The sequence below is a fragment of the Carcharhinus amblyrhynchos genome, chromosome 2, assembly GCF_965287045.1.
Source record: "Carcharhinus amblyrhynchos chromosome 2, sCarAmb.v2.hapA, whole genome shotgun sequence".
Classification (NCBI taxonomy): domain Eukaryota; kingdom Metazoa; phylum Chordata; class Chondrichthyes; order Carcharhiniformes; family Carcharhinidae; genus Carcharhinus; species Carcharhinus amblyrhynchos.
In genome coordinates this window covers 120571422-120598376 of record NC_137325.1, presented here as the reverse complement: position 1 = coordinate 120598376, position 26955 = coordinate 120571422, and the positions used below count along the sequence as shown (strand labels likewise).

Below are 26955 nucleotides of genomic sequence, written 5' to 3'. Positions count from 1 at the left end.
CCCAACTTGTCCATGCCACCCTTTTTTTAAACCACTAAGCTGGTCCCAGCTGCCTGTGTTTCGTCCATATCCCTCTACACCCATTTTATCCATGTAACTATCTAAATGCTTTTTTAAAAGACAAAATTGTACCTGCCTTTAATACCGCCTCAGGCAACTTGTTCCAGACATTCACCACCCTCTGTGTGAAAAAATTGCCCCTCTAGGCCCTTTTGGAACTGTCCCCTCTTACCTTAAATCTATGCCCTCTAATTTTAGACTCCCTTAGCTTTGGGAAAAGATGTTGACCATCTCCCTTACATCTGGCCCTCATGTAAGATCACCCCGAAGCCTCCTACGCTCCAGGGAAAAAGTCCCAGTCTATCCAGCTTCTCCTTGTAACTCAAACTATCAAGTGCCAGTAGCATCCTAGTAAATCTTTTCAATAATAACGTGGCCAGAACTGTACACAGTATTCCAAGTGTGGCCTTACCAATGACTGGTATTAACCGTGTCCAAAGAACTTGTAAAAATCAGGATTGCCATCTTTCAAGTTAAGAACAAAAAAAATTACAGCACAGGAACAGTCCCTTCGGCCCTCCAAGCCTGCGCTGAGCATGCTGCCCCACTGAACTAAAACCCCCTGCCCTTCCAGGGACCATATCCCTCCATTCCCATCCTATTCATGTATTTGTCAAGACGCCCCTTAAAACTCACTATCGTATCTGCTTCCACTACCTCTCCCAGCAGCGAGTTCCAGGCACCCACCGCCCTCTATGTAAAAAACTTGCCTCGTACATCTCCTTTAAACCTTGTTAAGCACCTTAAACTTATGCCCCTGAGTTATTGACTCTTCCACCCTGGGAAAAAGCTTCTGAATATCCACTCTGTCCAAGGCCCTCATAATCCTGTAGACTTCTTTCAGGTAAAGTTGTGGTAAGGTTTTTTTTAAACACACTTTTTAGGATTTCTAAAAGAGAATCTTTTATCGTGGCTGATACAAAGTGAACTCTGTTTATCATTCAGGATTAGACTGGATTGTGTTCAGCTCCTGATCCTTTCATTTTATTATTGTAGTAACCTTTCTGAAATAACTCTGAAAATTGTTTGTATTGTAGAAATCCTCATCCTGTGGTCAGGGACACACGGATACCTGAATTGTTGGAATTTCTGAAGTAATGTTTTAATTAGACAACGTACGGATCAGTAAGTAAACATACTCTGGCTGCATACAGGTGATAGGTGCTTTTAGTCAACAGTTCCAAAGACACAGCCAGCGGGCAAAAACACTGACCTCTCAACAGGAGAAGCCATCCCAGTCCTGGGGCCATAAAATTGTAATGCAGTTACCCTGCCACTAGGTAGCAGCACAGACCACAAAATTCTATTATCAGGCCTATTTATCAATTCAAACTATAATATTTTGTTTGATTGAGATTCAAGTTCCCACCTACCTTCTAATTAATCATAAGTAAAACCTACATCATATAAAATCTCATCAGTTCCTTCTGACTGCTCCTTTGTGGGGAGGGGAGGGGAGACGTTAGAATTTGGTAGCGATGTTTGCAATTAAGTTCAGCATTGATCTAGCAGCAAATTCCAAGTAGTCACCTGTCAAAGGTTTCTCTGGAGGATTGTAGTTATTCTACAATAATAGAATATTATTCTGTTATGTATGTATGAATCAACAACAGCAGCCAACCTGGACACAGTAAGATCCCACTAGGAGAAAATTGTGTATATGACCATTAAAATTCCGTATTTTAGTTGTGTGGGTTGAGGGATAGTTGTTGGCTAGTGAAGTTCTTCTGCTCCTTGAGCAGAGATTTGGGATTTTGTATCCACCTGAGCAGGCGAGTCTGCAGAGGGTAGAAGGCGAGGGGCTGGCCAGGGGCGTACTGGAACTGTCAGGTCCAGAGGTGCCAAAGGTGAGGCTGAAGATTTCAGCAGCAGATGAGCTGAGGCAGGGAGCAGGGTCAAATAAGGGTCATGGAAGCAGGAATTGCTGCAGATATGTGGACGGAACCTTACCTTGTGGTCAAATATGACACCAAGATTACAAGAGTGAGAGCTGTAAAAAAGGAATATGAAAATAAACTCATGAGGAATATCAAAATTCACACAAAAAGCTTCTTCCAGTTTTTAATTTGATTTGATTTATATTGTCACCTATATTAACACAGTATTGTTTCTTGCGTGCTACACAGACAAAGCATATCGTTCATAGAGAAGGAAACATGAGAGTGCAGAATATAGTGGTACAGCCATAGCTAGGGTGTAGAGAAAGATCAACTTAATACAAGATAGGTCCATTCAAAAGTCTGACAGCAGCAGGGAAGTAGCTGTTCTTGTGTCGATCGGTACATGAATCTGAAAGTTTCTGAATGTGAGCCCTCTAAAAAACAGATTAATAATGGTCCTTTATTCAAGAAACACCTTCACAACTCAAACGCTAAATTACAGTCCAACTTTATTCCAACAATTCAGAAAATTCATGAATAAACTAAGTAATCAAGTTAAAAACATGGAAACATCCACACACAAATAAAGTGGGAACAATGTATTGTGCAACAGTTACAGTGACAGAGTGAATTTGATAAAAACGTCCGTGCCATCTTTGTTGTATTATAAATTCTTATCTTTTCTTTTCCCTTGAAGAGGGGTTGTGTGGGCTTGGGTTGTTTTCATTGGAGCAGAAAAGACTGCGGGGCGACCTGATCAAAGTATACAAGTTTATGGGGGATGTGGACAGAGTGGATAAGGAGCAGCTGTTCTCCTTAGTTAAAGGGTCAGTCACGAGGGAACACAGGTGCAAGGTGAGAGCTAGGGGGTTCAGAGGGGATTTGACAACAAGCTTTTTTACCCAGAGGGTGGTGACAGTCTGGGGTGCGCTGCCTGGGAGGGTGGTAGAGGCAAGTTGCCTCACAGCTTTTTAAAAACATCTGGATGAGCACTTCACACATCGTAACTTTCAGGGCCAAGGGCCAAGTGCTGGCAGGTAGGATTAGGTGGGAGTTCAGGTGTTTTTAATGTGTCGGTGCAGACTTGATGGGCTGAAGGGCCTCTTCTGCGCTGTATGGTTCTAAAATCCCAGTACATCATAGGTGAACCTGACATCAGCAGTGAGATTCTGGCAAGTTGCTGAAAGTGATGCCACATTGCCTGCAATGTCTTTCACCTGTGTCCTCTGAGAATCCGACCTACTGGGGGCATCCTGCATGTACGCAGAGGCAATCCCCACTGTCAGCCCGACTGCAGGCAATGGGGTCAATGCAGAGGGGTTGAGGAAAGATGGCTTACTCTGGTATTGCCCTGAGAGGAAACTGCCACATGGTCCACCCTCCAATCATTGCGCAATGGTATCTCCCTGAGGAGAAGGGGCACCCGGAGGAAGGTCGACTGCATTGTTTCCCCCTCTGGTTAGGGATCAGAAACTCCAAGGTACTTGGCGAAGTTAGCTCTGCTGTTATCAGAGTTTTGAATGGGCCTACCTTGTATTATGAAGTGGAGATGCTGGCATTGGACTAGGGTGGATACAGTAAGAAGTCTCACAACACCAGGTTAAAGTCCAACAAGTTTATTTGGAGTCACGAGCTTTTGGAGCACTGCTCTTTCATCAGATGAGTTGCATTAAGTTGATCTTTCTCTACACCCTAGCTATGACTGTAACACTACATTATGCGCCCTCTCCTTTCCTTCTCTCCAATGTTCTCTACACTTTGTCCATATAATGTGCAAGAAACAAAACTTTTCACCGTATTCCAATACATGTGACAATAATAAATCGAATAAACTCAAATAGCCTCGACCTTAACTTTTCCTTTTGACTTTGGCATTCGGGTGAGCTTAAGTTATCCCACTCCAGGTATGATTTGACTGACCCATAAGGAAGCCTTTATCAGTGTTTAAAAACACAATTAAAATACAACAAAAAGAATGAGCATAACTTTTACCAATTTAAATATTTAATCATGACAAGTAATAATTCTTAACAGCTACCAATCTCTGTACTTCCAATTGTAAGCAGTATCCCATAGACATAAATCCTTTTATAAAATCAGTACAAAAACATACATGTTTATATGGATACTAGATTTCCAGCCTTTTAACAGCTCTGGGCAGAGATACAGTCAGACACCTGTCTCCAGAATCTCATTCAACCAGCTCCAGAGAAAGATCCATCCCAAAGGGCAGAATCTCAGAGAAAGAGACTTAACAAAAAAGAACAAAATCAGCCCGGGAAACAGGCCCTTCGGCCCAACGAGCCTGCGCCGCTATCTCAACACCACCAGTCCACCTCTCTACCCACGACTTATTTCCTGGTGGATTCCAGTCTCCAGCTCCAGAGAGAGAAAGGGACACAGAGAAAGTGACACTTCTCTAAAGATCCCAAACAACATCCTAAAGGTTAGGTTGATTGGCCATGCTAAAATTGCCCCTTAGTGTCCTGAGATGCGTAAGTTAGAGGGATTAGCAGGTAAAATATGTAGGGATATGGGGGTAGGGCCTGGGTAGGATTGTGTTCGGTGCAGACTCGATGGGCCGAAGGGCCTTTTTCTGCACTGTAGGATTCTATGATTCCATGAACAGACTGCCCTTGATTTCTCAGTGTAAGCCAGTTCTACCTAATTATCTGATTTTGTTCTGTCAATCAACTTAATCTGCAAATCCCCGGGGGAACATTATGTTAGGTTCAAGCATTAACTGATACTTCATAGTAAATCATTAAGAGTTATGAGGAGTTAATTCAAAATGTACACCAGCTTTTCAGTTTCGTTCGTCCTCTCTCTCAGTCTGACAGACAAGATGTTGCCAATCTTCCTTCCACCAGATGTCTCTCTTCCAGTCTCTCTGCCTTTCTAATGTTCTTACACAGTATTATTATTCGTCACTCCGGAGAATGTCAATTTGCATTCATTGGTTAATTAAACACATCTGCAAAGGATGGCCAACACCAATTGTTTCTAACCTCTGATCATGTATTATTCTTGAGGTCTGCGATGGTTAATGATGCATACACTGAGAGTGCATGACAAGCAGAAACATTGTAACATGATCCAGCACATGTGAAACTATCAGCAGGGTTTCTCCCGTGTGAAACCTGAAGCTTCAATAGGGTTTATCCCGTGTGAAAATACTAATAAAAATATACCATAGAAAATGTTAGATCGAGAAAAGGTAAAATAAAAACAGTGGCTTCCTGCAACTAAAATAACAGATTAGTTCAGATTAAAACCAACATTCTAGCAACTAGGAGCAATTACGCTGCTGCAGTAACAATACAGCTGGATGCAGATCAAGCGGCAATGGTGTTAATAAAATAAATTACTAAAGCATATCCTGCACAAGAAGCATTGGGTGCAATATGTTTTGGATTTTGATTTGATTCATTATTGTCACGTGGGTTAATGTACAGTGAAAAGTCTTGTTTCTTGTGCTATACAAACAAAGCATACTGTATATAGGGAAGGAAAGGAGAGAGTGCAGAATATTATAATCATAGCTAGGGTGTAGTGAAAGATCAACTTAATGAGAGAGTTTAAAAGAGTTAGAATAAAGCTTTAGAAGCATAGGACGAGAATAAAAGATAGAATTAGAAGGTATGCTGGGCACAGCTTGCAAGAGGTCACCTCGCTCCAGCACCATCTTGAATGTTGAATGTTAAGGTCAATAAAATCAGAGAAGGAAGAGAAGTATTAGGTAATCCTATTAACAGTCTGCAGGCCTCCATCCTATAGCCTAATAAGGAATCTGACTTCCCCAAACACCACCCACTCCTAAACATTCAAGGAACTTGTGGACAGGGGACATTATCACCAGAAGCCCTTGGTGATAACACCATGATATAAGTTTAATTCAAGGACAACAGCCGAAGGAAATTGATGGCAGTGTTTGTGGCACACCCAAGACAAACGGTGAACTGTACTCATTCAGATCTGCACTCGATGATATGTTGAGAGACAAGCTATTTGTGATTTAAGCTCGAGGACCCCAAATTGGTGGTACAATGGTTAGCACAGCTGCCTCACAGCACCAGGGATTTGAATTCGATTCCCAGTTTGGGTCACCATGAGGAGTCTGCATATTTTTCTTGTGTCTGCGTGGGTTTCCTCTGGATGCTCTGGTTTCCTCCCACAGTCTGAAAGACGTGCTAGTTAGGTGCATTGGCCATGCTAAATTCTCCCTCAGTGTATCCGAACAGGCACTGGCTGGAGTGTGGTGACGAGGGGATTTTAACAATAACTTCATCACAGTGTTAATGTAAGCCTATTTGTGACACTAATAAATTAAACTTTAAACTTTAACTTCCTTGATGCTGCCATTTTTCTCCACTGAAATACATTCCACTCCTTTATTCTTCTGACCAAAGTTCATAACTTTAAATTTTCCTATATTCTATGGTATAGTGGACAGTGAAGAAAGTTATCTCTAATTGCAACGGGATCTTGATCAATTGGGCCAATGGGCTGACGAATGGCAGATAGAGTTCAACTTAGACAAATGCGAGGTGATGCATTTTGGTAGATTGAACTAGGAGTTACAGAACAAAGAGATCTAGGGGTACAAGTTCATAGCTCCTTGAAAGTGGAGTCACAGGTGGACAGAGTGGTGAAGAAGGCGTTCGGCACAATTGGTTTCATTGGTCAGAACACTGAATACAGGAGTTGGAACATCTTTTTGAAATTGTACAAGACATTGGTAAGGCCACACTTGGAATACTGTGTGCAATTCTGGTCACCTTATTATAGAAAGGACATTATTAAACTAGAAAGAGTGCAGAAAAGATTACTAGGATGCTACTGGGATTTGACGGATTGAGTTATAAGGAGAGGCTGGATAGACTGGAGGGTAGGGGGCTGAGGGGTGAACATAAGAACATAAGAACATAAGAAATAGGAGCAGGAGTAGGCCATCTGGCCCCTCGAGCCTGCCCCACCATTCAATAAGATCATGGCTGATCTGTCGTGGCTCAGTTCCACACTCCCGCCCTCTCCCCATAACCCTTAATCCCCTCTCTTATCAAAAACCCATCAACCCGCGTCTTAAAAATATTGAGCGAGGCAGCCTCCACCACTTCAATGGGCAGAGAATTCCAGAGATTCACCACCCTTTGAGTGAAGAAGTTCTTCCTCAACTCCGTTCTAAACCGCCCCCCCTTTATCTTGAGGCTGTGCCCCCTAGTCCTACTGTCCTTTCTGAGCGGGAAGAGTCTCTCCACCTCTATCCTATCCATCCCATTCATCATCTTATATGTCTCAATAAGATCTCCCCTCATTCTTCTAAACTCTAACGAGTACAAGCCTAGTTTAAGAACATAAGAACATAAGAAATAGGAGCAGGAGTAGGCCATCTAGCCCTTCGAGCCTGCCCCGCCATTCAATAAGATCATGGCTGATCTGTTGTGGCTCAGTTCCACTTTCCCGCCCTCTCCCCATAACCCTTAATCCCCTCTCTTATCAAGAACCCATCAACCCGCTTCTTAAAAATATTTAGCGAGGCAGCCTCCACCACTTCAACGGGCAGAGAATTCCAGAGATTCACCACCCTTTGAGTGAAGAAGTTCCTCCTCAACTCCGTTCTAAACCGCCTCCCCTTTATCTTGAGGCTGTGCCCCCTAGTCCTACTGTCTTTTTTGAGCGGGAAGAGTCTCTCCACCTCTATCCTATCCATCCCATTCATCATCTTATACGTCTCAATGAGATCTCCCCTCATTCTTCTAAACTCTAACGAGTAAAAGCCTAGTTTATTCAGCCTCTCCTCATAGCTCAACCCCCTCAACTCCGGCATCAGCCTAGTAAACCTCCTCTTCACCCCCTCCAAGGCCAAAATATCCTTGCGTAAGTACGGCGCCCAAAACTGCACACAGTACTCCAGCTGCGGCCTCACCAATGCCCTATACAGCCGCAGCAAGACCTCCCTGCTTTTATATTCAATCCCCCTCGCTATGAAGGCCAGCATCCCATTTGCCTCCCTGACCACCTGCTGCACCTGCAAGCTGGGCTTTTGCGACTCATGCACAAGGACCCCGAGGTCCCTCTGCACTGTCGCCTGCTGCAGTTTTTCTCCACGTAAGTAATAGTCCTTCCTACCATTATTCCTACCAAAGTGGACCACCTCGCACTTGCCAACATTAAATTCCATTTGCTAGTTCCTGGCCCATTCGCCCAGCCTATCTAGATCCTTCTGCAGACTCTCCACACCCTCCGCGCAATTTGCCGTTCCACCAATCTTGGTGTCATCAGCAAATTTCGACACCATACACTCGGTTCCCTCCTCCAGATCATCTATATAAATGGTAAATAGCTGAGGCCCCAGCACCGACCCCTGGGGCACTCCACTAGTCACCAACCACCAATCCGAATAGCACCCATTGACCCCCACTCTCTGCCTCCTATTTGACAACCAGTCCTCTATCCACGCTAACACCCTACCCCCAACTCCATGTCCCCTGACCTTCTGCAATAACCTCTTGTGAGGCACCTTGTCAAACGCCTTCTGAAAATCAAGAAAGACCACATCCACCGGCTCTCCTCTATCCACCGCCCTAGACACATCCTCATAGAACTCCAGTAAATTTGTCAGACATGACTTCCCCTCAATGAAACCGTGCTGCGTCTGCTCTATCAAGCAATTCCCCTCAAGATGCCTCGCTATTTCCTCCTTGATGACGGATTCTAACATTTTACCTATAACAGACGTTAAACTAACCGGCCTATAATTCCCCACATTTTGCCTGGCACCCTTCTTAAACAATGGCGTAACATTAGCCGCTTTCCAATCTTCCGGCACTTCCCCGGAATCCAGCAACGTCTGGAAAATAACCACCAAGGCATCCACTATCACCTCCGCCATTTCTTTCAGAACCCTCAGATGCATTCCATCCGGTCCTGGGGACTTGTCCACAATCAGCCCCCTCCAGTCTGTCGAGCACCACCTCTCTAGTAACAGTAATGTCATCGAGACCCTCCAGTCCTACTACCTTTCCATCTCTAACATCCGGCAAATTATTCACGTCCTCCTCCGTGAAGACCGAAACAAAAAAGTTATTCAAGACCTCAGCCATATCCCCATCCCCTACCACTAAGTCCCCCTTCTCATCCTCTAAGGGTCCAACGTTCACCCTAGCCAGCCTCTTCCTTTTTATATACTTATAAAAACTCTTGCTATCCTTTTCTATATTAAGCGCTAGCCCAGCTTCATAGTTTCTCCTACCCTTCTTTATCAACTTCTTTGTCAATCTTTGTTGACATTTAAACCTCTCCCAATCCTCTTCTCGCCCACTACTCTTAGCTACTCTAAACGCCTCCGCTTTTAATTTAACACTTTCCTTCACCTCCTTCGTTATCCACGGCTTATTACCTCTCCTCCTACGGTCCTTTTTGACCATCGGAATAAATTTCCGCTGAGCACCAAGAAAGATCTCCTTAAAAATCCTCCACTGCTCCTCAGCAGACCTACCTTCCAACGCACTCCCCCAGTCCACATTCGCCAATTCCTCTCTCATCCTACCGTACTCCCCTCTATTCAAACAAAGGACGCGTGTCCGGGAACCCACTTTCTCCTCCTCCATCTGCACCAGAAACTCCACCATACAATGATCACTCTCCCCAAGAGGATCCTAGAGGTCTATAAAATAATGGCAGGCGCAGATCAGCTAAATAGTCAATATCTTTTCCCAGAGGTAGGGGAGTCTAAAACTAGATGGCATAGATTTAAGGTGAGGGGGCAATATTTTCACACAAAGGGTGGTGAGTGTCTGGAACAAGCTGCCAGAGGTAGTAGTAGAGGCGGGCACAACATTGTCTTTTAAAAAGCATTTAGATAGTTACATGGGTAAGATGGGTATAGAGGGATATGGGCCAAATGCGGGCAATTGGGATTAGTTTATGGCTTTTAAAAAAAAGGGCGACATGGACAAGTTGGGCTGAAGGGCCTATTTCCATGTTGTAAACCTCTGTGGCTCTGTGACTCCATCTACAAAGTTTTTGCCCATTCACCTAGCCTGCTTATATCCCTCTGTAAACTCAGAGGGAGTGATTTTACCATTGCATGGGCCTGTTTCAAGGTGTGACACGGTGATAAAGTGGGGCTTAATGTGATTGGAGCGGGTTTTCACAACTGCACCATTTTATGAGCGCCAGGTTTCCACCGCAGCCTCTTGCCGGAAATGGATGCGAGGCAGGTTGATGTATTTAAATTTATTTTAATACAGTTTAACATCTGCTTGGTGAGCCCGGTGCACAATCATCCAGGCTCACCCTCCTTTACGACCTCGCCGGGAAAGGTTCTCGCTGGTGAGGAATAGACATGTTCCCCATGAATGGGGGGCATTTGACTTGGCCTCGCTGGTGGAACCGGCAGCCGTTGAAGTCTCTCGGGGAGGCTGAGGGCAAAAGGGGGCAGTGCCAGACTAGCAGTGCCACACTAGCACCTGAGCAATGCCCTCTGGGCAGTGCCAGGGGGCTAATAGGGGAGGGGCCAGTGGAATGGAGCTAATGGGGGGCTGGGCTAATGGGAGGAGGGGGCCTGCTGCCACTCTGCAGCAATCAGTGGGGGGAGGGCAGCGGGGTCTTGATCAGTGGGGGGAGGGTGAAGGGTCTGCAATTGGTGGGGGAGGGCGGTCCACGATCAATCTGGGCAGCAGCGGGTTTGGCGGGGGCTGTATCTCGGGCCATAGACCCCCGCGATTGAGTGGGGGGAGTGCTGCTTGAGGCTGCCTGCAATAGCAGGGGCCTGACAGCTCTCTCTTTGTCTGTCAGACCCCTGATGCTGCTAATGCGCATGTGCAGCATCAGAGGCCTACACATGTGAACTACTTCCCTCTACTGGCTCTCAGGCGTGCTAAGCCCTGCCCACAGGCTTCTGCAGAGAGCAATGGGCTTGCTGATATTTTTACAAGAGAGTGCGTATGAGAACATGCCCAATAGATGGCCTCCTGAATAAACATGCCCTCCTGAATTCAACTGATCCCTGCACTCCCCAGCCACAGACAACTCAACAATCATATTATGCATTTCTAAATGCTCTGTTGTTACATCCTTAATAATTAACTCTTTCATTTTCCCACTGACAGGAGTTAAGCCCTGTAAGTTACTTGTTTTCAGTCTCCCTCCTTTGAGAAAAGGTGTTACATTAACAGTTTTCTAATCCTCTGTAACTCTCTGAGTTTTAAGTCTGCCCAACACCTTGAAAAAAATGATAAAATCGCCCTCTTAGTGTCATCCTCAGCATTTCCCTTCCCGCCTGTTTATGTGTCACTCACAAACTTGGCAAAAGTCCCAAGTCATTAATATATATTGTAAATAATTCTGGCCCCAGCACTGATCCCTGTGGCACTCCACGAGCTACAGGCTGCCACCCTGAAAATGCTCCTCTTATTCCAACTATCTTCTCTCAGCTATCCAATCCTCTCTCTATGCTAATACACTACTCTCAACGCCATGATTTGTTATCTTATTAAGTAGATTTTTGTGCATTAACTTGTCTATCCTGCTCATTCTCACCTCAAAAAGTTCCAGTAAACTTGTCTGCCCTGATTTTCCCCTTCATGTTGACTCTGCTTGATTATCGTTGTGTATTTGGGGAATTCCCGTGTGTGACATGGCCCCTTTAAGAGGATGGTCATGTGATCAATTTGTGATGTCACTGGGGCTTCCACAGCCTGTTGGCCGTAGGGGATTGGGGTCTGTACAGTGTACGCCTAAATAAACCTGTCTGCTGTTTTTATTAAAACTGCTGTGCACCTCCTGAATTCAAGTGATCCCTGCACTCCCCAGCCACAGACAACTCAACAATTATATTACGCATTTCTAAATGCTCTGTTGTTACTTCCTTAATAATTAGCTCTTTCATTTTCCCACTGACAGGAGTTAAGCCCTGTAAGTCTCTTGTTTTCTGTCTCCCTCCTTTGAGAAAAGGTGTTACATTAACAGTTTTCTAATCCTCTGGGACTTTTCCAGAATAAAAGGATTCTTGGAAGATGCACCCATTGGCCGTGATTCTCCCAATAGTGCAGAATCCCGCAGTGGCTGATTCGCACGAGGGTTTGTACCCTACTTGCGTTCCCAGTGCCGGATTTCCAGCAGCATCTGCTCTGCACCAGAAATCAGCAAGGAGATGTACAGACCATTAAAATTGTCATTTCAGTATAATTTAAATCTCCAGCAGTGGGCTGTAGTCTCTGGGTCCGCTAGCGTCTCCCACCCTGCCAGAGTATTTCACTCCAGTAGGGTTCAGTATAGCTCCCCACTTGCGGGGAGCTAGTGACCCAACCCTGCTGGAGTGAAGCAGGGACAATCGGGACTCCCAAAGGCTCAGGCAAGGGGTGCCCCTGGGCGTTGGCACTCTGGCAGTACCAGCCTGTGCCCATGGCACTGCCAAAGGGGCAAATAGCCAATGCCCAGGGGGGCACTTTGGCATTGGCCATCGGGCATGGGACAGTGCCAAGGGGGTGGGGCTTACAGGATGGGGTCTGATTGGGGTGGGGCCTAGGGGATGATTGGGGGTGGGGGGTGGGGGGGGGGGGCATGAGAGTTCTCGCTGCCACTCTGCAGTTGGGAACGGGTGGGGGAAGGAGGAAGGCTGGTGATTCATGGCGGGCTGGGGGTCAGCGATGGGAGAGGGCGGTCAGCCGGCTGGGGTTGTCGACACTGTGGGTGGGGACTGCGGAGGAGGGGTTACTGTCAGAGGGGACTGGAGACTGTGGCGGGCCGGGAAGGGGAAGGGGAGGGCCAGCGATGAGGGGGTCGCCAGCAATCGAGCAGGCCAGCAATTAGGAGGCCGACAGTGCGGGGCCACTGTGCATGCGCCAATCTCGGCACTGACAGATTGGCACATTCGCGTTGGCCCACTCAGCGCACTGATCTAAGCCCCTTCTGCAAGAAGAGGCCCTACACCCTGAGATTTACTGATGTTCACTCTGGTGCCTCTGCAGTGCACAGAGTGGGTCAGCTCCAGGGGATTTATCAGCCTTTAGCCCTATTAGTTTCCCTCGCACTTTTTCTCCACATAGTTATCGCATTTATCTCCTCCCCCCTTCTGCCCCTTGATTATTTAATATTTTGGAATGTTATTAGTGTCATCTGCCATGTAAACTGACACCAATAATATGTGTCTAGCGCTATATTTAATTCACAACAGCATGTACATTAATACCAGAATGAAGTTGGCACACAGGATGCCAGCTGGATGAGTCAGTGCAGTGAGATCTGGTGGGATCTGATATATGATTTCCATCCCAAAGCCCAGTTCCAGGCCAATACTCATCAGCCACGTGAAAAAAATTGCCACTCCATTCTTGCACTTGGGCAAAACTGACCAAAAGACCCCTGAGGGGGTGGGGAGAATTAAAGGAAAATGGGAATTGTTGCTCCTGTGAAGATGTAGGGAAATCATAGAATCCCTACAGGGCAGAAAGAGGCCATTCGACCCATCGAGTCTGTACTGACTCTCTGACAGAGCATCTTACCCCACATAGTGGCACAGCCTTAGAAGGAGAGCGCTGATCTCTTCACCGGCACAAACTTGATGAATTCTGTGGCTCTTCAGAGGTTCCTTAGATTGTCACACATGTCATAAAGTGTTTGCTGAGTCCAGGTCTACAGTAACACAGGTTCTCAACTCAGTAAAATGAATGTGGTTACTGTAAATCCGGCCCTCTTGATAAAATGTCCACGTGCCTGTTCCACTAATCTCTCAAGGGTGAGCTGTGGGGAGGATGCAGTGATGCTTCAGCGTGATTTAGACAGGCTTATTTATTGGCAGATACAGCAAAACATGGATAAACGTGAGGTTATTCACTTTGGTAGCAATAATAGGAAGACAGATTGTTACTTGAATGGTAAATTGAGAGAGGTGGATACTCGACGAGACCTTGGCATCCTCATGCATCAATCACTGAAAGTAAGCGCGCAGATACAGCAGGGAGTAAAGAAGGTAAATGGTATGTTGGCCTTCATAGCAAGAGGATTTGACTGTAGGGATAGGGATGCTTTGCTACAAATGTACAGGGCATTGGTGAGGGCATGTCTGGAGTATTGTGTGCAGTTTTGGTGTCCTTATCTGAGGAAGGATGGGAATACTATTAGAGGGAATACTGCGAAGGTTTACCAGGCTGATTCCTGGGATGGCAGGTCTGTCATATGAGGAGATTAGGATTATATTCACTGGAGTTTAGAGTGAGAGGGAATGTCGTGGAAATTTGTAAAATTCTAACAGGGTTAGACAGGATAGACTCAGAAAGAATGTTCCCAATGGTGGGGGAGTCCAGAACCAGGGGTCATAGTTTAAAGGGTAAATCTTTTAGAACTGAGGTGAGGAGAATTGTCTTCACCTAGAGGTTGGTGAATGTGTGGAATTCACTACAACCAAATGTAGTTGAGGCCAAAATGTTATCTGATTTCAAGAAAAAAATAGATATAGCTCTGGGGGCTAAAGGGATATGGGGGGATGGGAATCAGGATATTGAATTTGATGATCAGCCATGATCATAATGAATGGCAGAGCAGGATCGAAGGGCCAAATGGCCTACTCCTGCTTCTAGTTTCTATGTATCTATATAACAAAGAAAACTGCAATCCCTGCATTGTGGCATCGTTAATGAAGCTGAAAATAACCCCGCTTTTCTCCTCGACATTTCTATTCTGTGATGCTGAATTAGTGAACCTGCAAAAGCAGGCTGTCACAAATGTGTCAGTACACAGAAGGAACCTAAAGAATATCAGCAGCGGTTCACAAATATATCAAACACTTAGAGCGGGACTTTCCTGTCCTGCCCACCACGGGAAGAGTAGTGGGTCAGACACGGACCATGGAAAGGTCCATTGACCTCGGGCAGGATTTTCCAGTCTTGGAGGTGAGCGCAGCTGGAAAATCCCACCCTTAGACCCAGATTTTCAATCCCGGGCTCGGTGACCAGAGACAGGAGAATTCCTGGCTCCATGGACCTGGCCTTTGAAAATGGCCAGGCACTGCTCTGTGAGGGTGGTGGCGAGCTGGATTAGAAGTTGATCTCACCACCCCCAGAACGAGTTTGGGGTCTCCCCACTGCAGAAGTAGTCTGGGCAGAAACCTGCCTCCGTGCTCAGAACTCTGTTAAATTAACTTTAAAGAAGATTGAAACAAAACACAGCCATCCATTTCTCACCACCTCCACACACTGCCCATGGCCTATCCATGCCAACCCATGATGCCTCATGCATGCACCAATCACCCATGGGCCCTCATACACCCTTTGCCTTCTTGGCTCTTTATAGTCCCTTTGCCAACTCATGCCAATCCATGGACCTCACCCACCACCCTTTGTCCTTATCCCTCTATGGCAACTCAGCTAGTATCATTTGACAGTTCTTTGACAGCTCTGACCATTCCAATGAGTTTAAGGACTTTGTCTGCACAGTCATGCTTACTTTCAACCGTCACAAAGGGTGCCTTACCTCACCTAAACAGTGCCTTCCCTCTCCCATAAATGTCCCAGAACCTATCTAAAGGGGTACCTTACCTCTCAAAGGGGTACCCTGATTATCCAAACAAATGCATAATTTCATACAAGCTCTTACCTGCTCCAATCTGCAGACTTCCAGTTTCTCATCCCCAGCCGAGCAAAACCCCACTCCTGTGCTGGTGATTTAAATTCCCAGCTGCCTCTTTAAAGCTCGGCACCATCCCAATCCAATCCCCACAAACATCGGCAGTGCCATGTTTGGGGGGGTGGCACTTAGGGTTTCTGGGCTCACCTGCCATGACAGAGTGGCTCTGCATCATGGTGAAAACCTGGACCTTCAGCAGGATTTTGTGTTGAGATTCAGGTCCAGGTGAGAGGCGGGCGGACATTTGGCATTGTTGATCTTTCTGCCAGCTCCCCGCACCATCCTAACACTAGGTTGGATTCAGATTGGTTGCCCACTGCCAAGCAGCAGGTAGCCAGTTAGTTGGAGTTCACTCAGTGCTGCAAGGATCTTTCCTCATCACTTTCATCCTGGAAGGGCTAGCTCACATCTAGCAGGTCTTCTTGGGGATGGTCAACATCTGATGGGGGTGCCTTCTGTATCTGCCACCTCTAGCCTTACTTCAGGAAGAACTGAGGGATTCATAGCTTCAATCTCTGCCCTGGGTCTAGTGGATGGTGTCCCTGTGAAAGGAAGGAACTTACTGCTGAGCGAATGAACTCCCTTAGCTTCTGAAGAACGAAGTCCTGTTGTTTCCAAACTGAAGGTTGAAGTTTGTTGCCACAAAGACAGTGAGTCATTCAAATGATGGGCACCACAAGGGCGACACAGTGGTTGGCACTGCTGCCTCACAGTGCCAGGGATCTGGGTTCGATTCCCGGCTTGGGTCACTGTCTGTGTGGAGTTTACACTTTCTCCCCGTGTCTGGGTGAGTTTCCTCCCGGTGCTCCGGTTTCTCCCCATAATCCAAAGATGCGCAGGTTAGGTTGACTTGCTATATTCTCTTGCCCATTAATGCCATTAGGTTAGCAGAATAAATATGTGGAATTAGGGGGATAGGGTTGGGTGGGATTGCTGTCAGTGCAGTTCAATGGAATGAATGGCCTCCGTAGGGATTCTATGATCTGTTTTTTCTAGGATTCTTAGAAGTATTCCAACATTGCCAGTCATTAGGGATTATAGAGAACACAAAGAGAATCGATTATTTGTTGTTCTTTGTAGGTAAGAGGAGCAGTAATCTTACCTTTAATTGGAAGGTCTATGCTGCCTGGACATTGTAATTTGATGTCTGATGGATGAAGGGTCATTCGTTGAAGTCAGTCCAGATTATCTGCTAATATAATAATATAATAACAGCTGCTCCAGTATCAATTTTAAAAATAATACTGAACCATTGAACTTGCACTGGAACTTCTTAATTTTGTCTTTTGCTTGACTTTTTATTTCTTGGATGGAATGTGTTTCATAAATACTTTCTTGTCTTCTGCTCCGATTAAAACTGTTGGATTTGCAGGAATGTATGAAGTATCTAGCTTTGTCAAACAGGAAGCTTCCCATGCCCTCTGCTGGGCAGTCTTGGCAGGTTTTTGCATCACAATGCAATCATCTCAAAATGGCTCTTGGCCTAGTTTGGCAGGCTTCCTTATGGGTGAGGCCACTACCAGTGGGGCTATTCAGTCACTAGAGTCACATGAAGCCTGGAGGTCATACCAAATTATTGCCCAGTTAAATTCTTTAAGCTTTGCCTAACTCGCAAACTGGAACATTCAAGTCGAAGTCAGGTCATCTTTGGTTTGCAGGAAGTCAGGGAGTTTTTCATCCTGGACTCCCATGACTGTGCGATCATGGATTGACTCGTCCTTCAGCCCCCTTTTCCAATGAGAACTATCTCGGTGATGTAGGTGGGTCTGAAATAATTCAATCAATTCCCGAGGTCATTGTAAGTGCTGGTTATACTGTAAACGTTCAATTACTAATCATTACTTCAGGCTAAAACTAGTGTTAAAGACCTCAAAAATGGACTCAAAGCCTATGGTGGATTCCTGTACATCTTGCCTCAGGAGAATGTTGTCTTGTATTGGACCTACAGCGTGAAGAAGGGATTGTCTTGAAGCTATTGCTTTTTTTTGTGAAGGCTTGATACTGTTCGATACTGGAGAAAATGACTTTCTATATCTCCCACTGCTGGCCTCTCTGTCAAAGTCAGTGAAATGGGCAGGGTCGGGGCAGGAACTCCTCATCAGGTACTGTCCTATTACCTCTCTCTAGTGTGCTTCCTCCTTGTGTCAATTTATTACAAACTGCTATCAAGATTTTTCTTCACTCTGTGGTTACTTTGATAACACTGCTGTGTTTTTTACATCAATGTCTCCAGTGCTGCCACTGTGTTCCGAGATGGTCATTCTGTCTTGGACTCTCGGCATGGTACTTGCCAGTAACCAAACTGCAGACATACTCTGGTATCAGCTTAACACTTGTTTCTCAGTACAATGGATGGATAGGATAGAGGTGGAGAGACTCTTCCCGCTCAAAAAAGACAGTAGGACTAGGGGGCACAGCCTCAAGATAAAGGGGGGGCGGTTTAGAACGGAGTTGAGGAGGAACTTCTTCACTCAAAGGGTGGTGAATATCTGGAATTCTCTGCCCGTTGAAGTGGTGGAGGCTGCCTCGCTAAATATTTTTAAGAAGCGGGTTGATGGGTTTTTGATAAGAGAGGGGATTAAGGGTTATGGGGAGAGGGCGGGAAAGTGGAACTGAGCCACGACAGATCAGCCATGATCTTATTGAATGGCGGGGCAGGCTCGAAGGGCCAGATGGCCTACTCCTGCTCCTATTTCTTATGTTCTTATGTTCTTATTTTCTTAACTTCTAAACAGGTTAAAGAGTAAGCATGATTCCAAACTCTCTCGTGAGTCCAACACATAACTGACTGATGTCAGTGGTGGAGCATTATCTATGACATATCCATCTCTTAATCCATTATACTACATTCTCTAATAGGATGCTATCAGTCCATAAAAATCCCTAGAATCCCCACAGCACAAAAGGAAGTCCTCTGGCCCGTTGAGTCTACATTGAGCACAGTCACACCCAGGCCATTTTTTTCATAACCCCACATATTTATTCTGCTAATCCGCTGACACTAGGGTCAATTTAGCACAGCCAGTCAATCTAACCCGCATATCTTTCTACTATAGGAGGAAACTGGGGCACCCAGAGGAAACCCACACAGACACTGGGAGAACATGCAAACTCCACACAGACAGTGACCCTAGGCCAGAATTGAACCTGGGTCCCTGGCGCAGTGAGGTGGCAGAGCTAATCATTGTGCCGCCGTACCACTCCAAAAATATGGAACGCTTCACAAATTTACATGTCATCCATGTGCAGGGGCCATGCTAATCTTCCCTGTATCATTCCAATTTTAGTATAAAAAGGTTTGACCTACCACAGTTGAGCAATGTTGTGTATAAACATCAGTGGTGGTGTGACGCCAGAGCTTAGCTGATTGAATCAAACAGAAGGCACCTTTGGGTGCTTATAACAGATAGATTACAGTCTATACTCAACCAGGTCATGTTTGCAAAATCCAAAATCAAATATCTACTGACAAATGTGATTCAGCCATTGGGCAGCACTCACTGAACAATCCTGAGTGCACTAATTGCTACAATAACAATCAATTTAAAATAAGTTGAGTTTGTAATGTGGCTTATTTACACTGCTAGAAGCAACATATAGTCATACACAGAGACCGTTTTCTGCAAACAGAAAGAACATCACAGAACTGTTACAGCACATAAGGAGGCCAATTGGCCCATCATGTCTGCACTCGCTGTCCAAACGAGTATCATGACTTAGTGCCACTCTCCTACCTTTTCCCTGTACTCCTGCACATTGTTTCTATTCAGATAATCATCTAATGCCCTCTTGATTGCTTCAATTGAACCTGCCTCCACCAGACTTCCAAACAGCATTCCAATACCGAGCCACTCGTTTTTTCTCACATCATGCCACTTTTGCAAATCATTTCAAATCTGTGTCCTCTTATTATTGATTCTTTTACCAGCAGGAACAGTTTCTCCCTAATTACTCTGTCCAACCTCCTCATCTCTATCAAATCTCTTCTTAGTCTTCTTCTCTCCAAGGAGAACTGTCCCAACCTCTCCAATCTATCCTCAAAAGTGAAATTTCTCATCCCTGGAACTATTCTTATAATCATCTTCTACGCTCTCTGCAATGCATTTATATCCTTCTGATTGTGTGACACCCAGAACTATTCCAACTGAGGTCTAAGTAGTGTCTCGTACAAGTTCAGCGTAAACTCCTTGCTCATATACTCTATGCTCCATTAAGCCCAGAATACTATTTGCTTTATTAACTGCTCTCTCCACCTGTCTAGCCACCTTCAATGATCCATGCACATACACACCCAGGACTCCCTGCTTCTGCATCCCTTTAAGAATTGTTGTTTTATATTGTTTTATATTGTCTCTCTGTATTCTTCACACCAAAATGCATCATCTCACACATCATCTGTCACATACTTGCCCCACGACCAACTTGACCACATCCTTTTGAATTGCTACACTGTCCTCTTCAAAGTTTACAACACTTCTAAGGTTTGTGTAATCTGCAAGCTTTGAACTTGTCCCCTACATGCCAAGATCCAAATCATTAATATATATCAGGAAAAGCAAGAGTCGCAATGTGTTCTAACCTTGCACATTTTTCTAATTATCTGGGTATTTGGAGGGCCTGTAGATAGATCCCTGTTGCATTCTCTATGGCAATGCCTCAGCCAATCAGAGTGAATTTGCCTAGCAACTGGCAGTTTTTTTTCTTCTGTAATATAAGTTGTTATGATTATTTGAAATTTGGCATTCTTGTTTTTTTGATGAGTGTGAGGCAAAAGGTTTCATGGGACAGTGAATTCATCATGGCAACACCTTGACCAATCACAGCCAACATGTCAACCAATCAGCACCCTTTTTCTCATGCAATATAAATTGTTCTTCCCTTTGAAATTTAGCATCCTTGTGTCCATCCTGATGCGTGCAAGATGAAAAACTTTGATAACATCTCTTTTTTCAGCAATATATATAAATTAGTGATGCCGTGCATCATTTGGTGTGATATGCATAATATAGCTCTGAATTGTCAGACTGAAGTTAGAGAGAGCAAAAGGGCTACTTTTATAGCTGGTAAATATGAGGAGGAAATTAAACACAACCAGGGAGAGAAACGTCAAAACTATAAATCATTTGTGATAAAACTGAAGCAACGACTGAAGAAACAAAGCAATTTGCTGTTCAGTATTCTGTGACTGAATAGTAAGCTATCCCCTCTCTGCTGTGGGCTTCTATAAAGCTGAATATATTTACACGTACTACCATTTTATTAATCCAGATTAACACTCAATGGCCTAAATGATACACTGCAGCTAAATTTTACCTGACAAGTCAATGACTATTCCTTCCTCTTCCAGCCCTGACAGTTGTTTCTTACTACCAGAGTATGTTAAAGTAGTTCTACAATCAAGTAACACTACATTCTGCACTCTCTCGTTTCCTTCTCTATGAATGGTACGCTCTGTCTGTATAGTGCGCAAGAAACAATACTTCTCACTGTATGTTAATACATGTGACAATAATAAATCAAATCAAATCCTCACATTCCCCCAATCCCACCACCCCAACCTCGATCAAAACTCCCTGTCATTGCTTTGGGCATCTCACCTTCTGAGCTGAAAGCAGGAGGACATGGAAAGGGTAAATAGTCTAAACCTCAGGGAGCCAAAGTGTGGGTGGGCAGACTGAAAGCACCTTAACAAATGTGGCTCACTTTGATGAAGTTACGCAGAGGATAGATTCTGCAGAAGGGAAGAGATATGATTTGTACCCATTGAGTGAACTGGATTGACAGACATTCAGTGAGGTGAGGACTGAATCATACAAATGAGATATATGTGGCTCTGTATATGACCTGTTCTAACGCTTTGTTATATTTGAAGTTAAAAAGTAGACATACCAGTTATGGACTTAGTGCTGCATTATGTACCTATTTATGTTTGTTCTGCTGCAGTTGGACTGTCGCAATGTAATGTGAATTTAACAGTACATTATTTTGCCAGATTAATAATCATGGTCTGGGCTTAATGGGCCACGTAAAACTGAGATACAGGGAGGGCCATCTGTTAATCATCACAGAGTCCCCAAAAGAAAGACACTCAGGAGACTGCCAGCAAGGAAAGTGAGGGGTAGCAGCAGCGTGGATACCACTCGCCCAGTCCTCCTTCATCCTGGAGGGGAATCATTGGCTGCACTGTGACTTCTCTATTGAGCCCAATAATGCACCCTTTCTTCAGTAATACTCAAATTCTGTACTGCCAAACGACTATTTATATTACAATATCCCAAACATTCAGTGATATATGGAGCACATTGTGATATAGGGAGCATTTTATTTACAATGCTGACCTCAATAGAATGAATACAAATTTTACAAGCTGGCAGAGAAATACTGGCTAGTTTGATAATTTACATTAAGGAGAAAATTACACGCATGTCTAAATATGTTTAAATCTCATTATACAAAGAATAAAGAAAAGTACAATACAGGAACAGGCCCTTCAGCCCTCCAAGCCTGTGCCAATCATGATGTCCTAACTAATCTAGAAGAAACCTTTAGCCCTTACTCTTTCTTTATCCCTCTATTTCCGCCCTGTTCAGGTACCTATCCAGATGCCTCTTAAATTTTGCTAAATGGTGCCTGCTTCCACCATGTCCTGGCACCTACCTGTCGTTCCAGGCACCCATGACTTTCTATGTGAAAATCTTTCCCCCACACATCTCCCTTAAAATTTCCCCCTCTCATCTTGAACCTATGCTCCTTTTAATTGACATGTCCATTCTGGGAAAAAGTCTCTGACTATCCACCCTGTCTATGCCTCTCATAATTTTGTAGGCTTCTACCAGGTCTCCCCTCAGCCTCCATCTTTCCAGTGAAAACAATCATAGTTCATTCAACCTCTCCTCATAGCCAACATTCTCAAGAACAGGCAACATCTGGCGAACCTTCTTTGCACTGTTTCCAAATCTTGCACATCCTTCTGGTAGTTTGGTGACCAGAACTACACACAGTACTTCAAATACAGCCTAACCAAGGTTTTATATAGCTGCAACATGATTTCCCAACACTTCTACTCAGTGTCCTGGCTGATGAAGGCAAGCATGCCATATGCCTTCTTAATCACCTTGGTCACCTGTTTTGCCACTGTTAGGGAACTGTGGAACTGCATGCCCAGATCTCTCTGTATGTTAATGTTCCTAAGGATTCTGCCATACACAGTGTAATTCACACCTAAATTTTATCCTCCAAAATGCATCACCTCAAATTTGTCCAAATTAAACTCCATCTGCTGTTTCTGTGCTCAAGTCTGCAATCTATCAGTACCCTGTTGTATCCTCTGACAATCCCCAGCATTATCGGCAATTCTACCATACTTCGCGTCATCTGCAAACTTACTAATCAGAGCACCCACATTTTCCTTCTTTTAAACAAACAACAGAGGTCCCTCTATTCATCCCTCTAGAATACCACTAGCTACAGATCTCCATTCTGAAAAACACCCTTCCACCGCTACTCTCTGTCTTCAATAACCAAACCAGTTCTGTATCCATCAAACCAGCCCACTCTGAATCCCATGTGATTTTAGTTTTTGTACCAGTCTGCCATGTGGAACCTTGTCAAATGCCTTACTAAAGTCCTTATTAAGTACATCCACAGCCTTCCCTCATCAGTTATCTTTGTCACCTCTTCAAAAAACTCAACCAAGTTGGTGAGACAAGACCTTCCCCGTACAAACAATGCTGCCTAGTCACTAACTAGTCCATTTTCCAAATGTGCATATATCATGTGCCTCAGTATCTTCTCCAAAAGCCTCCCCACCACTGACATCAGGCTCATCGGCCTATAATTTCTGGATTATCTCTGCTTCCTTTCTGTCTACCTTAATGCAATTTAGGATACCCAATACTTCCTCCTTCGATACATTGATGTTCTCTAGAGCATTCACACAGCTATCCCTGACCTCAAATCTGTCATGTCCTTCTCCTTGGTGAATACTGGTATAACATACTCATTGAGGATCTTATCCGCTTCATATGACTCCACAAATAACTTCCTCCACTGTCTTTGAGTGGGCCTACTCTTTCTCTTGCTAACCTCTTGCTCGTATTATATGCAAAAAAAGCCCTGGGATTCTCCTTGACCCTGTTTGCTAAAGATATTTCATGGCCTCTTTTAGCCCTAATTCCACATTGAAGTTTCTTCCTACTTTCACTGTACTCCTCAAGGACTTTTAAATGCCTAGACCAATCATATGCTTCCTTTTTCCTTTGACTAAGCTTACAATTTCCCTTATCAGCCATGGTTCCTGAATCCCGCCATCTCTATCCTTCATTTTTGCGAGGACATGCCATGTCCTGCACTTCAATCAACTAGCCTTTAAATGCCTCCCACATGCTAGACGTGGATTTGCCCCCAAATAGCCACTCCCACATTCCCCAGTTCCTGCCTAATTTGATGTAATTTGCCCTCACCCAAATAAGTACTGTCACCCAAGGGCTACTCTTGTCCTTATCCATGACTATCCAAAATCTTGTAGAATTATGGTCGCTAAGCCTAACATGCTTCCCCACTGAAACATGGATCACCTGGTATGGCTCATTCCCCAATACCAAGTCTAGTATGGTTACCTCACTGGTTGGGTTGTCAACATACTGTATCAAAAAACCCTCTTGGACACAAGTAATAAATTTCTCCCCATCCGAGCCTCTGGCTGTGGCTGTGAGGATGTCCCAGTCAATATGGGGGAATATATTATTGCTATGTTATTAATAGCAAAGTATATGAATGCCTCATAATGGCTAATTCTCAGCAAGTAACATCATATATAGAGAAGAATTTATTTAAATGCATAGACTTCCACCTTTTCCTCACCTCCTGACCTTGCTAAGCTTATCCACCATCTACAAAGCACAATTCAGGAATTTGATGGAATATTCCCCACTTGTCTGAATGGGTGTAGCTCCAACAACACTCAAGAGATTTGACACCCTCCGGACAAAGCAACATCCATCATTGGCAACCCTGCCACATTCACTCCCTCCTCCACCAAAGCACAGTGACATTTATATGTATAAATTCCAAGGCATCTTATATATATATTAGGAAGAAGAGGGTAGCTAGAGAAAGAGTCGGTCCACTCAAGGACAAAGGACAGAAACTGCGTAGAACCAAAGGAAGTGGGTGAGATCCTTAATGAATACTTTGCACTGGTATTCACAAAGGAGAGGGACATGTTGATTGATGGTGTTTTGGAGGGGTATGTAAACCCTCTGGAGTAAGTCGTCATTATGAGGGAGGAAGGGTTAAGTGTATTAAAAAGAATTAAGGTAGACAAATCCCCAGGGTCAGATGGCATCTATCCCAGATTATTGAGGGAGACAAGACAGGAAATTGCTGGACCTTTAACAGAAAACCTTGTTTTCTCGTTGACCACAGGTGAGATTCCAGAGGAATGGGGGATAGCCAATATTGTCCCATTATTTCAGAAGGGTAGCAAGGATAATTTGGTCAATATAGGCCAGTGAGCTTGACGTCAGCGATAATGAAATTGTTGGAGAAGATTCTTAGGAATCAGATCAAAACACATCTGGAACTGAATGGTCTTATTAGCGATAGACAGCATGGTTTTGTACGAGAGAGCTCATTGTCTCACTAATTTGCTTGAGTTTTTTGAGGAGTGAAAAAAACGATTGACGAGGGAAGGAATGTGGATGTTGTCTACATAGACTTTAGTAAGGCATTTGACTTGATCCCTCATGGCAGATTGGCGCAAAAGGTTAAATCACACAGGATCAAGGGTGGACTAGCTGGACAATTCAGAACTGGCTTGGCCATAGAACTGAGATGCCTTCTCCATAGAAGTGGAGTCCCAAGGCATGGTACATTGGGGAGACCATGCAGACGCTACGACAACGGATGAGTGAACACCGCTTGACAATCACCAGGCAAGAGTGTTCTCTTCCTGTTGGGAAACAGTTCAGTAGTCACAGGTATTCGGCCTCTGATCTTTGGGTAAGCGTTCTCCAAGGCGACTTTGACGACACACAACAATGCAAAATTGCTGAGCAGAGACTGATAGCCAAGTTCCACACACACGAGGACGGCCTTAACTGGGATTTTAGGTATATGTCACACTATCTGTAACCCTCCATGACTTCAGAAACCTGGCGAATGGGCCAGGAACTGGCAAATGGAATTTAATGTTGGCAAGTGTGAAGTCGTCCACTTTGGTAGGAATAATGGTAGGAAGGACTATTACTTACGTGGCGAAAAACTGCAGCAGGCGACGGTGCAGAGGGACCTCGGGGTCCTTGTGCATGAGTCGCAAAAACCCAGCTTGCAGGTGCAGCAGGTGGTCAGGGAGGCTAATGGGATGCTGGCCTTCATCGCGAGGGGGATTGAATATAAAAGTAGGGAGGTCTTGCTGCAGCTGTACAGGGCATTGGTGAGGCCGCAGCTGGAGTACTGTGTGCAGTTTTGGGCGCCGTACTTACACAAGGATATGTTGGCCTTGGAGGGAGTGCAGAGGAGGTTTACTAGGCTGATACCGGAGTTGAGGGGGTTGAGCTATGAGGAGAGGCTGAATAAACTAGGCTTGTACTCGTTAGAGTTTAGAAGAATGAGGGGAGATCTCATTGAGACGTATAAGATGACGAATGGGATGGACAGGATAGAGGTGGAGAGACTCTTCCTGCTCAGAAAGGACAGTAGGACTAGAGGGCACAGCCTCAGCATAAGAACATAAGAAATAGGAGCAGGAGTAGGCCATCCAGCCCTTCGAGCCTGCCCCGCCATTCAATAAGATCATGGCTGATCTGTCGTGGCTCAGTTCCACATTCCCGCCCTCTCCCCATAACCCTTAATCCCCTTGCCTATCAAAAACCTATCAACCCGCGTCTTAAAAATGTTTGGCGAGGCAGCCTCCACCACTTCAACAGGCAGAGAATTCCAGAGATTCACCACCCTTTGAATGAAGAAGTTCCTCCTCAACTCCGTTCTAAACCGCCCCCCCTTTATCTTGAGGCTGTGCCCCCTAGTCCTACTGTCCTTTCTGAGCGGGAAGAGCCTCTCCACCTCTATCCTATCCATCCCATTCAACATCTTTTATGTCTCAATGAGATCTCCCCTCATTCTGCCTGCTGCAGTTTTTTGCCACGTAAGTAATAGGCCTTCCTACCAAAGTGGACAACCTCACATTTGCCAACATTAAAAATAAAGGGGGGGCGGTTTAGAACGGAGTTGAGGAGGAACTTCTTCACTCAAAGGGTGGTGAATCGCTGGAATTCTGTGCCCGTTGAAGTGGTGGAGGCTGCCTCGCTAAATATATTTAAGACGCGGGTTGATAGGTTTTTGATAGGCAAGGGGATTAAGGGTTATGGGGAGAGGGCGGGAATGTGGA

At 44.9% G+C, this 26955-nt stretch overlaps 1 non-coding gene across 1 annotated transcript; it reads right to left on the bottom strand.

The window, feature by feature from the left end:
• Positions 1–18770: 18770 nt before the first annotated feature.
• Positions 18771–18873, bottom strand: LOC145362086 (U6 spliceosomal RNA). The gene has a single exon (XR_013889936.1). It is a non-coding gene; the product is annotated as a U6 spliceosomal RNA (small nuclear RNA).
• Between the last annotated feature and the right edge of the window lie 8082 nt (positions 18874–26955).